The following is a 10663-nucleotide window of genomic DNA, read 5'->3' on the forward strand; positions in this document are numbered from 1 at the left end:
CTCCCCCCCCCCCCCCCCCCCCCACACACACACACACACACACAGACACCTCTGCAGCCCATTAATGAGATGTCTCAGAAATTATAATGGTGTTTTTTTTTGCCATAATAAAATGTGAAAACTCTCATTAAAGGGTTGCTTTTATTCTGTTAATGTGGGGGTTTATATCCATCCATAGGTTTATACCGCAGTGCTTCTCAACCGTTCTGTCTTGTCAGTCCTGTAAATGATTCAATAATCTTGAATGACGTCGACTGCAAAGAGTTATATGTTGTAGCTGCTACTCAGTCAAAAGGGTCTGTAAATGAAGTATTGTTGACAGTGGCGGCTGGCCAATAGAGGGCCTGGCCCCACCTTGAGCGCCCCTCCTTGAGCCACACACAATAATAATAATAATAATAATAATAATAATAAATTATACAAATAGTCAATATTTGTGTTTTTGAAATATGGAATGTACCCAGTAATATTTGTAAAATATGATATCTGCGCAAAATATATGCTTTTCCTGCACGTCCTCTCCGTCTGTCTGCATGTCTCAGCATGGAGAAATGGCCCACAGGAGGCGGGTCTATGAAGCAGTTTAGCCAATTGCTGATTAAAGATAGAAATGAGTGACATACAATTTAGCCAATCAGCGTCCTCAAATAGATTCTTGCGCGTCCTCGTCAGGAGAAGTCTCTACAGGCGAGCGCGAGCGCCAGCCAGCGCGAGCACTACTCCTCCAAGACCCGTTTGAGAGGAGAACTTTGGCGGACATTCTGCAGGAACAAAGAGCTGATCCCAGATCAGCCTGACCTCACAATCAGACAGCAGTCTAGCTGGAAAGGGAAGCAGTACATGCGAAGCTTCTCTGTAGCTGTACACCAGAAAGGTTTGGCTAGATGGATGCAGTCATGCTAATGCCTTAAAACAACGGGGACAGATCCAGCATGGACAGTTAGGGGAGTGAGGGACATGAAGCACCTGTCTGAGGAAGTAAGGAGACATGAGAACACCAGGGCACGCATGGAGAACTCTGTCAAGTTACATATTAGGCAAAGTGAACATCTTTTCTTCTACATAGTTGTCCTCAGTCTCATCTGCTTACCTTGGTCATGGAGGCATCAACATTTAATTGAGATGGTAAATTAACAGTGAAAACTCATCATAGCCTAATTTAACATCAGTATTCACAATTAAACTTCATGTTTACTTCTCCTGATCTTTACCTCCTATAACAAGGTCCATAAGAGCATCTCAATAAATGATCATATTATATTTTATATACCTAGATACATATATATATATATATATATATATAGATAGATAGATATCTATAGATAGATAGATATCTATATATAGATAGATATCTATATATAGATATATAAAATATACTGAATTCCCTGTGAGGGTGACAAAAATAAGATGTCCTGACGTGTTTATCAAAGTGTTATTTACTGCTTTTTTTCGTGTTGGAATAAATGTTAAATATTTAACTGCAAAGTAGTAATTTGACACCTTCATTTGTTTGGATTAAATCATTCTGGGATGTTTGCTGAAATTGATAGGATGGTCCTACCTAGAACATGTACCTAGAACCGCCACTGATTGTCGAGAATTAGCTCAGACTAAATGGACTTGGCTTGAGAAGTGGCGGGCGGCCGGTGCCCAGTTGCCCTTGAGCAATGCACTGAACCCTTAACTGCTGCCCCATCAGTCTGGCATCGCTCCACAACTACATACATGACGTGTCATGAAAATATAAATGATGACGGAGTTGAAACGGTTGAATTTCCCCAAAAGGGATTAAAAAAAAAAGACGCTTCTTGAAAATCACAAAAGAAAAGCAGAGAACAGAGAAAAAAAATGAATCTAATTTTGTGTAGCAATTATTTTTCGGCTTTCCTCTCCTGTTATTTGTCTCGATATACATATAAAGTATTCTCTCTTTCAATTTTTGCTCCAATTTACTTCCATACCTGTTTGTTTTTCTTCCAGTTTGTCTCAGTTCATGACCAATAAGTTACTGTTACAAAACTTTAACACGTCAGATGTTTTGCTTTTGTCAGTGCCATATCACTCCCTCTAGAAGTCATGACATGAAAGTTAAAAAAAAAGTCTTATTATTAGATTATAATGCTAAGCGAGTCTTGTTTAGAGCCAAATGCATAATTTGCCTTTACGTAATCAAATCTTTCAATAAATAAATAAATCAAACTGAATGCATGTGTATTCATCTTGCGATCATCACAAACTTACGGCTCATTTTTTCGAGGATGCTTCTGTCGCATTCAGCTCTCTTTCTGTCATTCGTGCATGCTTCACTGATTTTCAAGTGCAGTGTAATGCAGTGATGAAGCCCTGACTTCATCCCTTGTCTGTGCCTCACAACGTTATTATGTTACTTCTCAACAACATCCCCAAAAATCATTAGCCGAGCTAATCCCGAGCTGCCTTCTCCTTCCTTCATCCTCGACCTCGTTGCCTTGTGTCGTATCATTTTGACACAAAGAGCTCATTATTGGAAAAGACTTGTGAATTGCGTTCATGCAAAATAGGATCATTATCTCTTCAGTCCATTCTTCCCACTGATTTGCTCAGCACACGCTGTATTCTTTAGTGCATAAAAACACGCACACACACACACACACACACACACGTTACAGAAAGCCCTGCTGTATTCCAAAAAAAGTATAACAATTATGATGAAAGCAGTTAGTGAGACAGTGCAGCAGACATGACACAGTAACTGCGGAACGGGAGAGAGAAAAGGAAGGCCAGTCCTTTACAACGGTCATTTGCAGATGTTCAGTCATTTCCACTTTGCCTGATGATAAAAGAAGCTTTTAGCAGCATCAGCAGAACAAGAGACATTTTCAGCTACTTCATCAGAGCTGCAAATACTTAATTGTGGATCTTTATTTCACTGGAAATTTATTGAATATCATGTCTGAGATAATTAACAGGGAATTGGTAATTGCTGCAATTAAACCCATTGCATTGTGGGAGTTTTCACTCACGAACACTGTGGAGACTCCTGGCACCATACGTCAAACAAACATTTACTGCGTCACTCATTATTTATATATTTGATATTTTGTCAAGGGGATAAAACCGTGTTTGCACATGTGGAAACAGCAGCTCAGCTCCCGGCATGTGGGAGGACAGTTCCCATGGCAGCAGCTGACTGATGTTTTGGGGCCAGCATTGCTAGGAAACACGCTCGTCAACTGCTGCCGACCGGGGCGCACCGAGGCCCCGGAGCCTGAGCTGTGATTCCCACTATTTCACCCTACCTTGCTTTATGTACTTAACTAACTAACATAAGTTAAGTCAGATCTAGCTGACTGCTACTACTACTAACTAATGTAAGTTAAGTGACAAGCATTCTCTACGTAACAAACCTCTTGGCTGACATCTCGAAGTGGATGACGACACACCACCTCAAGCTCAACCTGGACAAAACCGAGCTACTGTTCCTCCCGGGGAAGGGTTGCCCGCACGTCGGCCATCAGACCTCTGGAGCTTGTCCAGAAAGCTGCAGCTCGCCTGGAGCTCAATCGCCCCCAAGTTCTCCCACACAACTTCCCTTCTCCGTTCTCTACACTGGCTCCCTGTAAGAGCTCTCATCCAGTTTAAGACTCTGGTGCTAGCCTAGAGGGCAGTGAAAGGAACAGCTCCTTCCTATCGCCAGGCCATGGTCAAGCCCTACACCGCCTTCCGACCACTTCGCTCTGCTGCCTCAGGGCGACTGGTTGCCTCGTCGCTCAGAGGTCCCTGCGGCCGATCAAACTGGTCGCGGCTTTTTTCTGTCCTAGCCCCACAGTGGTGGAATGAACTCCCCACTGGACAGCAGAGTTGCTGCCCATCTTTTGGCGCATGCTAAAAACTCACCTCTTCAAGAAGGCCTACCCTGAGCCTTCCACTCAGCACTTATTGTATTAGTTTGTTTCTGTACGTTGGCTCTGGTTTATGCTCTTAGATGCTTGTTTCAAAAAGGAGATGCACTTATGACTTCTGGTGACTCGTAGGTCTCTTGAATACCGATGTTGAATACACTTATTGTAAGTCGCTTTGGATGAAAGCGTCTGCTAAATGACTGTAATGTAATGTTGCCTAAACAACAGGTTGTGCATTGCAGGCGCTTGAGAAGGCGCACTGATCGCTCGTGCTGTTGGACATGTGACATTCAATATCATACGTTTTGTTGTTTTTTTTAACAAGCCCACAGTACAGGGTGACACGAGAGTGGATTCTCACTTGAAAAAAAACACTCCTGTCTTGGAAGAACGACTCCTGTCCAATCCTGTTATTATCATTTCCTGTTTGTCCCGTGTCACTTCATAGAAAGTGGAATTGACTCTCACGGGAACCCTGTGACCCACGACACACAGATGTATGGACGTTATCCAAGCAAAAACTCTCTTTGTCTTGGTAATTACTAATACATTATGACCATATAAATACGTGCACAAGTTAAACCAAAAAACAAGAATAAATTCAGATGCATTCTTTATTGTCCTCTAGAGGACATTTGTTTTCACAGTCTGTACTCAGAAATAAAATAAAAAAGCAAGAACATAAGTTGATTTCAGTGTGTCCATCTATATAAAGCAGTTATGGCACAAAACTCCACCTAAAGCCTGTTATGTTTTTTTGCTGATTGGTTGTCTGTATCTGCGGCCAAAGGGGAGGAGGCTGAAGCATGGGTTGAGGGAGTATATATATTGGTATATAGTGATGTTCTAGCAAAAATGGCTTGACTTTAAATCATGCACGCCAAAATATTTCTTCCTGTAGATGCGTAGGCTATATATAGCTGAGGGTTCCTGTATCAACCCTGTCCACGAGTCCGGAGCCAGAGTCTGATGAATAATGGAAGCGGTTTATAAATCAGTCATTTTTATTGTAGAGGAGCAAGCGGAGAACATGTAACCCATGCCGAGACAGGTAATAAAACAGGCATCTGAGAGGGGGAGAGACATGTCTGCAGGGGATTCAGGACAATGCTCCGGCACCGGACGCACCTATGAACGCTTGCTTTATGCCACATTGTCAATTGCTTCTTTGGTAGAACATGAGAGGTAAAACATAGATGAAACAGAAGGGCTATTTGTATTTTAAGCCACTTGAGCTCCTTTGAATTTAAAGTGATTTGAACTGACAAAGTTAAAAAAAAGGAGAAATGGAGGTCCAATAAAGCTTCTTCACTTTGTTTTTAAAGAGACGATTAAAGAAGACAGAGAGAGAGAGAGACAGTAGGAGGAGATGTGCGGTACATCAAACACAGACACGGGTTCAAGAGAGGCGTGATGAGTTGTTTGGAAGGACGGGGGAGAAAAAGACACGTGATGAAGACAGGAGGGTGCCGAGAGGAACCCCCCACTACACACACACACACACACACACACACACAAACACACACACACACACACACAGACTCGTTTGAGAGAACTGTCAGCAAAATGAAGGAGAGCAGACAGAAGTAATGTAATGAGTGTGGCCTCGACACAGCCCCGGCATGTCTCTGGTCTGCTTCACTGGTCATCACTACAACCCGCAGAGAAACAAGAGTGTTTGCTTTTATCTGCCGTTTGCTTCCTCCTCCTCCTTCTCCTCCTCCTCCTCCTCCTCCTCCTCCTTCTTCTCCTCCTCCTCCTCCTCCTCCACCACTCGGCCGGTTGCCATGACAACAGTGGAGCTCCACCCAGGAAAGAGATGTGTATGCTGTAGAAAGAGGATTATTGGGGTCAGCGTTCTCTGCGTGTGCACGTCTCTCTCTCTCTCGTGCACACCGGCTAATACAGTAACTGGTTACATTAACATTAATGGAGTGGGACAATTGGCGTTTTGTTTTTGTTGCTAATTTAATGAATTTGCTTCCCCTGAGGAGTTAAACTGAAAGACTAATTTTCCAGTGTTTGACATTCATGGGTTTGTATTGATGTTGTGTTTGGGATTTGTATTATGTAAAACCAGTGATCAGGTTTCTCGGCTCCTTTAGAAGGGCTACTCCAGTGATTTACTATTGAATTTCCATGAAGAGGAGGGACTTGCAAAAGACAAGAAAAAACTCCAAAAACACTGAATCCTACATTTCCCAATAATATATTGTTGTTAGACCCTCCCTGTCTAAGAAATGCCCACTTCTTTTAAACTCTAAAAAATACACCATAAAAAAGGTGCAAATATAGAAAATCATAAAACACACAAAAAAACATCACAGGAAACGCAATAAAAACAGATATTTCAAGAAGTGATGAAACTAAATGTAGAAACACTTTTCAATAAAACCTTTTTCAGCTTTGTGACACGCATTTCCAAAGGCTTGTAAATGGTTTACATAGCAAAGAGGTTTTTTTTTTCTCAACCCATACAAACACCCCTGCTTCACTCCTTCAACGTTTTATCCGAACAATTTAAAAATCACAAAAGTTGGAGTTTCATTATTTTGATTGGACGGCAAAAGATTGAAAACGTTTTCACAAAACAAAGTCAAACAAAGCTCAACTGACTCAACGAGCTTAATGTTCATTTGGAGCTCTGGGAGACACATTCACAGCTCACTCGTTGTCAGGCGGCTGCTCTCTCGCTCCAGCACTGAACTCTTCAATTCACTGAGAAATATGAACAACTGGTACTGGAGCTAAAAAACGTTGCTCAAGGAGTTGGCAAATCTTAAATGGCCAAGTTGGCAAGTCTCCAAGCACAAGCCGATGCCCACCGCCTGATGATGTCTGGATGACATCATTCCTCCTAATAATACCATCAATGTTACATTTCAACTTGATGCAGCTTAAATTCACATGACAGGAAAATTTGCCAGATTTGTTTTTTCTGCCATTTGCTGTTTCTGTTGCGACCAGGCTGCCTCAACAAGCTTCTTTGTTTTCCCACAGTGGCCCAGGGTTTCTCCCTGTCTGCATTGTCTGTGGAGGACAATGTTGGGGTAGACAGACAGCTGTGGTGGGTCGATGTTAATATCTGCTCCAAGTCCCTTTGTGTGGATCAGACCTTTCTGGGTCTAAGGGGGGGGGGGGCTCTAATCGTCATGAGTGACTGGGCAGATTTCACTTGTCAGACTTTCTGTAGACATGTTTAAACAGCACGATGGCTTCTTTTTAATCATCCTCACCGTTTCTCCCAGACACTTCTGTTTGATTGGACTTGATATTTGACGCGTTTAATATTTGCATTTTGTCTGAGGAACCTCAACTCGCGTCTATAAACAGTCTTGTGCACACATTCTGTGCAAACAGCGAATCCTAGTTTGAAGTGTGAAAAACTAATCTCGCCGTGACTGCTTTAACTTTCTGCGTGAACAAGTTTTGCAAAGTACACGAATGGCATACATTAAAACAAAAAAGGTATATGAACCTTTTTTTTTGTATTTAAAAAATGTGGCTGTTTGGCTTTAAAGGCAGAAGACAGTATTATCACTGGTAGACGGAGCAGTGTGGGGGAAGTTTACATCATGTACTCGCTGATCCATGAATCAGCTTATATGGCTGATTTGTGTTCCTTCATTCAGCCAGAAGGATCCACTGAATGAAATCATTTGATGAGACTCAACGTGTCTCTCACTGGGTCGTCGCTCCTCCCTGCCCTCCCTCTGCTCTATATGAGCGGTCGTGTGCAGCCATCTTGTGGTTCTCACACAGTATTACAGACTCGCAGGCTCCCAAGTAAAGAGCTAATAACCACAACCCCTGAAGCGGAACGCCTCTTTCCCCCACAGTACTGCATTCGTGATTCCATAGTGTGAATAATGCATTAATGGGTATGAAATTTTAATTTATTTAATGGAAGAACATCTGGTGCCATTTCCAGAGTTAATTGGATCCACCAAGCATGAGATTAAGCAGCACATGAATGGTCGCAGAGTGATTCGAATACCAACCGCTGCTGGAGTTTGGTGTATCTGTTCGCAGGTTCGTTCCACATGTGAAATCCGAGCGCTGTTTCTGAAAATGGTTTTCATTCTGCAACCCCAACTGAGGAGGAATTATCCATTCCCACTAATCGGTGTCAGTGGCAGCCTCCTCTTGGGGTGAAAAACACATCGATAGTCACAGGATCTAATCGGTTCAAAACCAAGTGTTCTGCTTTTAAAACTTAACAAGATTTGATTTGGGTTTGGTCAAAATAAAGACACCTGACCAATGTGCACTGGGGATTGTGAAAACTTAATTTGCCTCATGTTGGTTCTCGTGCTGCATTAAATGCTTATTTTAATTACGGATACCCAAATGTATGAGGAAGAGATGAGAGGATGATTACAGTGAACGTGTAGCTGGACCCAGGAGACCGTTAGCTTAGTTAATGATACAGACTAGAAGGAGGGGAAACGGTTAGCTTTGTGTGTGATTGATGTGATTGATTCATACTGTGTCTGCGTACAATTGTCCACACCTGATGCAAACAGTACTCTAGTACACATGAACTGTACTCGAGACCACCTTTTAATCAAACTAACTGGACTTTGGAGTGAAGTGAACTCGGATCTGATTCCTGATGTGAAAGCCTCCTATGCATATTTTCCAAAAATGTGAACTGTTCCTTTAAACCTGAGACTGAGAGATTGATGACACTTTATTAAAGTCTTACTAAGATGTATAACTGCAGATTAAAGGCTTATTATAAAGTGAGCCAGCCAGTAATCCATCAAGTCTGCTACTAAAGCCCCCACTGGATGTGTGCAATTTGAAAATGTCCAACTTCGATGTCCCCAAGTGGCACGATCACAAAAGACAGCAGAGCTGCTATTTTCATAATGTGATTGTTGTAGACTCATGAGAGTACTCAGTTCATGGGAGAGATACACACATGCATTTGACACAAAATGGCAACCCAAAAGTTAATTTAAACATTGATGAATTAGTCGATAATTACTTAGAAACTCAACAGGTACGTCTCATTATCGAGATTTTATTGAGTTTTTGTAGTCACGTTGGTGTTAGGATTCATTAGAGAGAGGCTGGGGAGAGGTATGTCTTGACAATAGTCAGCCAAACACAGCAGATATGGAGTGACTCTGCGGCCATGTCTGAAGGTGAAAAGGCCACCTCTCACTGCCGCGCCCAGGAGGGAGAGCAGTCGGTCCCACAGTGAGAAAAAAACAGAGCTCAGACTGCAGTGGTGCACCAGGCCCGGAGGTACCAGGGTCATGTTAGTTTACCATCAGTGTGTGAGACAACCAGTGTTTCTTGATACAGGCAGCCGCAGGGAGTCAAAGAAAGGGGAGGTGTCAGACTGTACGGTGGCCTGGAGAGTTCACAAGTTTATCACCATTAACTACGGCCCCTTAAGTTCTGAATCTTTGGCTTTGTTTAAATCAGCGCAGTCAGGAAGCATTCAGTCCCCTTCAATTTCTTTTTCTACAATTTGGTACACTGCAGTCTTAATGATGATTAATGGCTTAACTAAACTAGCCCTACAGTGTGAGTCTGCATCCACAATGCTCCACCGTTGGGATGGTATAGGCATTTTGACTTGACTTGGGGAAAGCACAGATTTAAATAATGACATTAACGATGGCTGAATTCCATTCAGCTGCTTTGATGTCAGGTTCTCGCCGGCTCCCTGTCACTTTCCCTGCATCAGAGCCAGCGTTAGTGCTATCGGTAACACCTGTGCTTCTGCTGCGAGAGAGTCATACTGTGCCGGTGATGATGCTGGTTTCCTCCAGACGTCGGGCCAAACAGTTTAATCTCGGTCTCGTCAAACCAGAGAATCTTTGCCTCGAGACAATCTCTCGTCTCTGAGCTCTGCGGCCGGTTCCTTCTCCCTCATGGTTCGGCTTCCATGTGCTGTGCCATCTGTGAGACCTTACACAGACAGGTCTGTGCCTTTCTAAATTATGTCCAATCAATTGAATTGACCCCAGGTGGGCTGCAATCAGGGTGTCGAAACATCTCAAAGGTGATCAAGAGAAATGAGACGCACCTGGGCTAAACTTCAACAGGGTCAAATACTATGTTAATGACCTATGTCTAAAATGGTTTTTTTTTATTTGTCATTATGGGGCATTACATGCAGACTGAAATAATTTAAACTGAATACTTCTGATACTTTCTGTATGCACTCTATATAGTCTGGATCAGCTTCTTCCAAAGCTTCATTGAAGCTTAAAGACACTGACTCTTTGTATTTAATTGCTGCAGCATTCCATCAAATCCAAATATTCGAGATGTTCTCTGTCCTATTTTAAACACAGCCTGACATATTTGGGATATACATCTGCGAAAACTTTGGGATCTCCACAAGAATAAAAGAAAGTTTTGAGTATTGTTACAGTGTTGGCTGCATGCCATGCATTTGTAATGACTGACCCATTGGCCACCGCTTAACAAAATAAACACTGCTTTGTTGCTCTTAAAAATGTAATTGTTACTGTATATACAACTTTTAAATATGTAATTTTTCACATATTGCATTTCATTGTTGGGCTGCAATTGCATGTTATTTCCCCCCTGTATTTTTTAATATAGCATACTTTAGTCTGCCAATAATCTTCTCAAATAGTTGAATAATCGTGTTGTCTTTATCAAATAAAATAAAGTGACCTGCTAAACAGTTGAGTTTTTGCACAAACAAAACTAGCGACGAGTACTGCTTACTATTACAACTTGGCTCTATTCGTGAATTCAGTTTGGAAATAATTGCACACAGACAGCCAAGG

Source organism: Anarrhichthys ocellatus, unplaced genomic scaffold, assembly GCF_004355925.1.
Source record: "Anarrhichthys ocellatus isolate YVR2014 unplaced genomic scaffold, GSC_Weel_1.0 scaffold28, whole genome shotgun sequence".
Classification (NCBI taxonomy): domain Eukaryota; kingdom Metazoa; phylum Chordata; class Actinopteri; order Perciformes; family Anarhichadidae; genus Anarrhichthys; species Anarrhichthys ocellatus.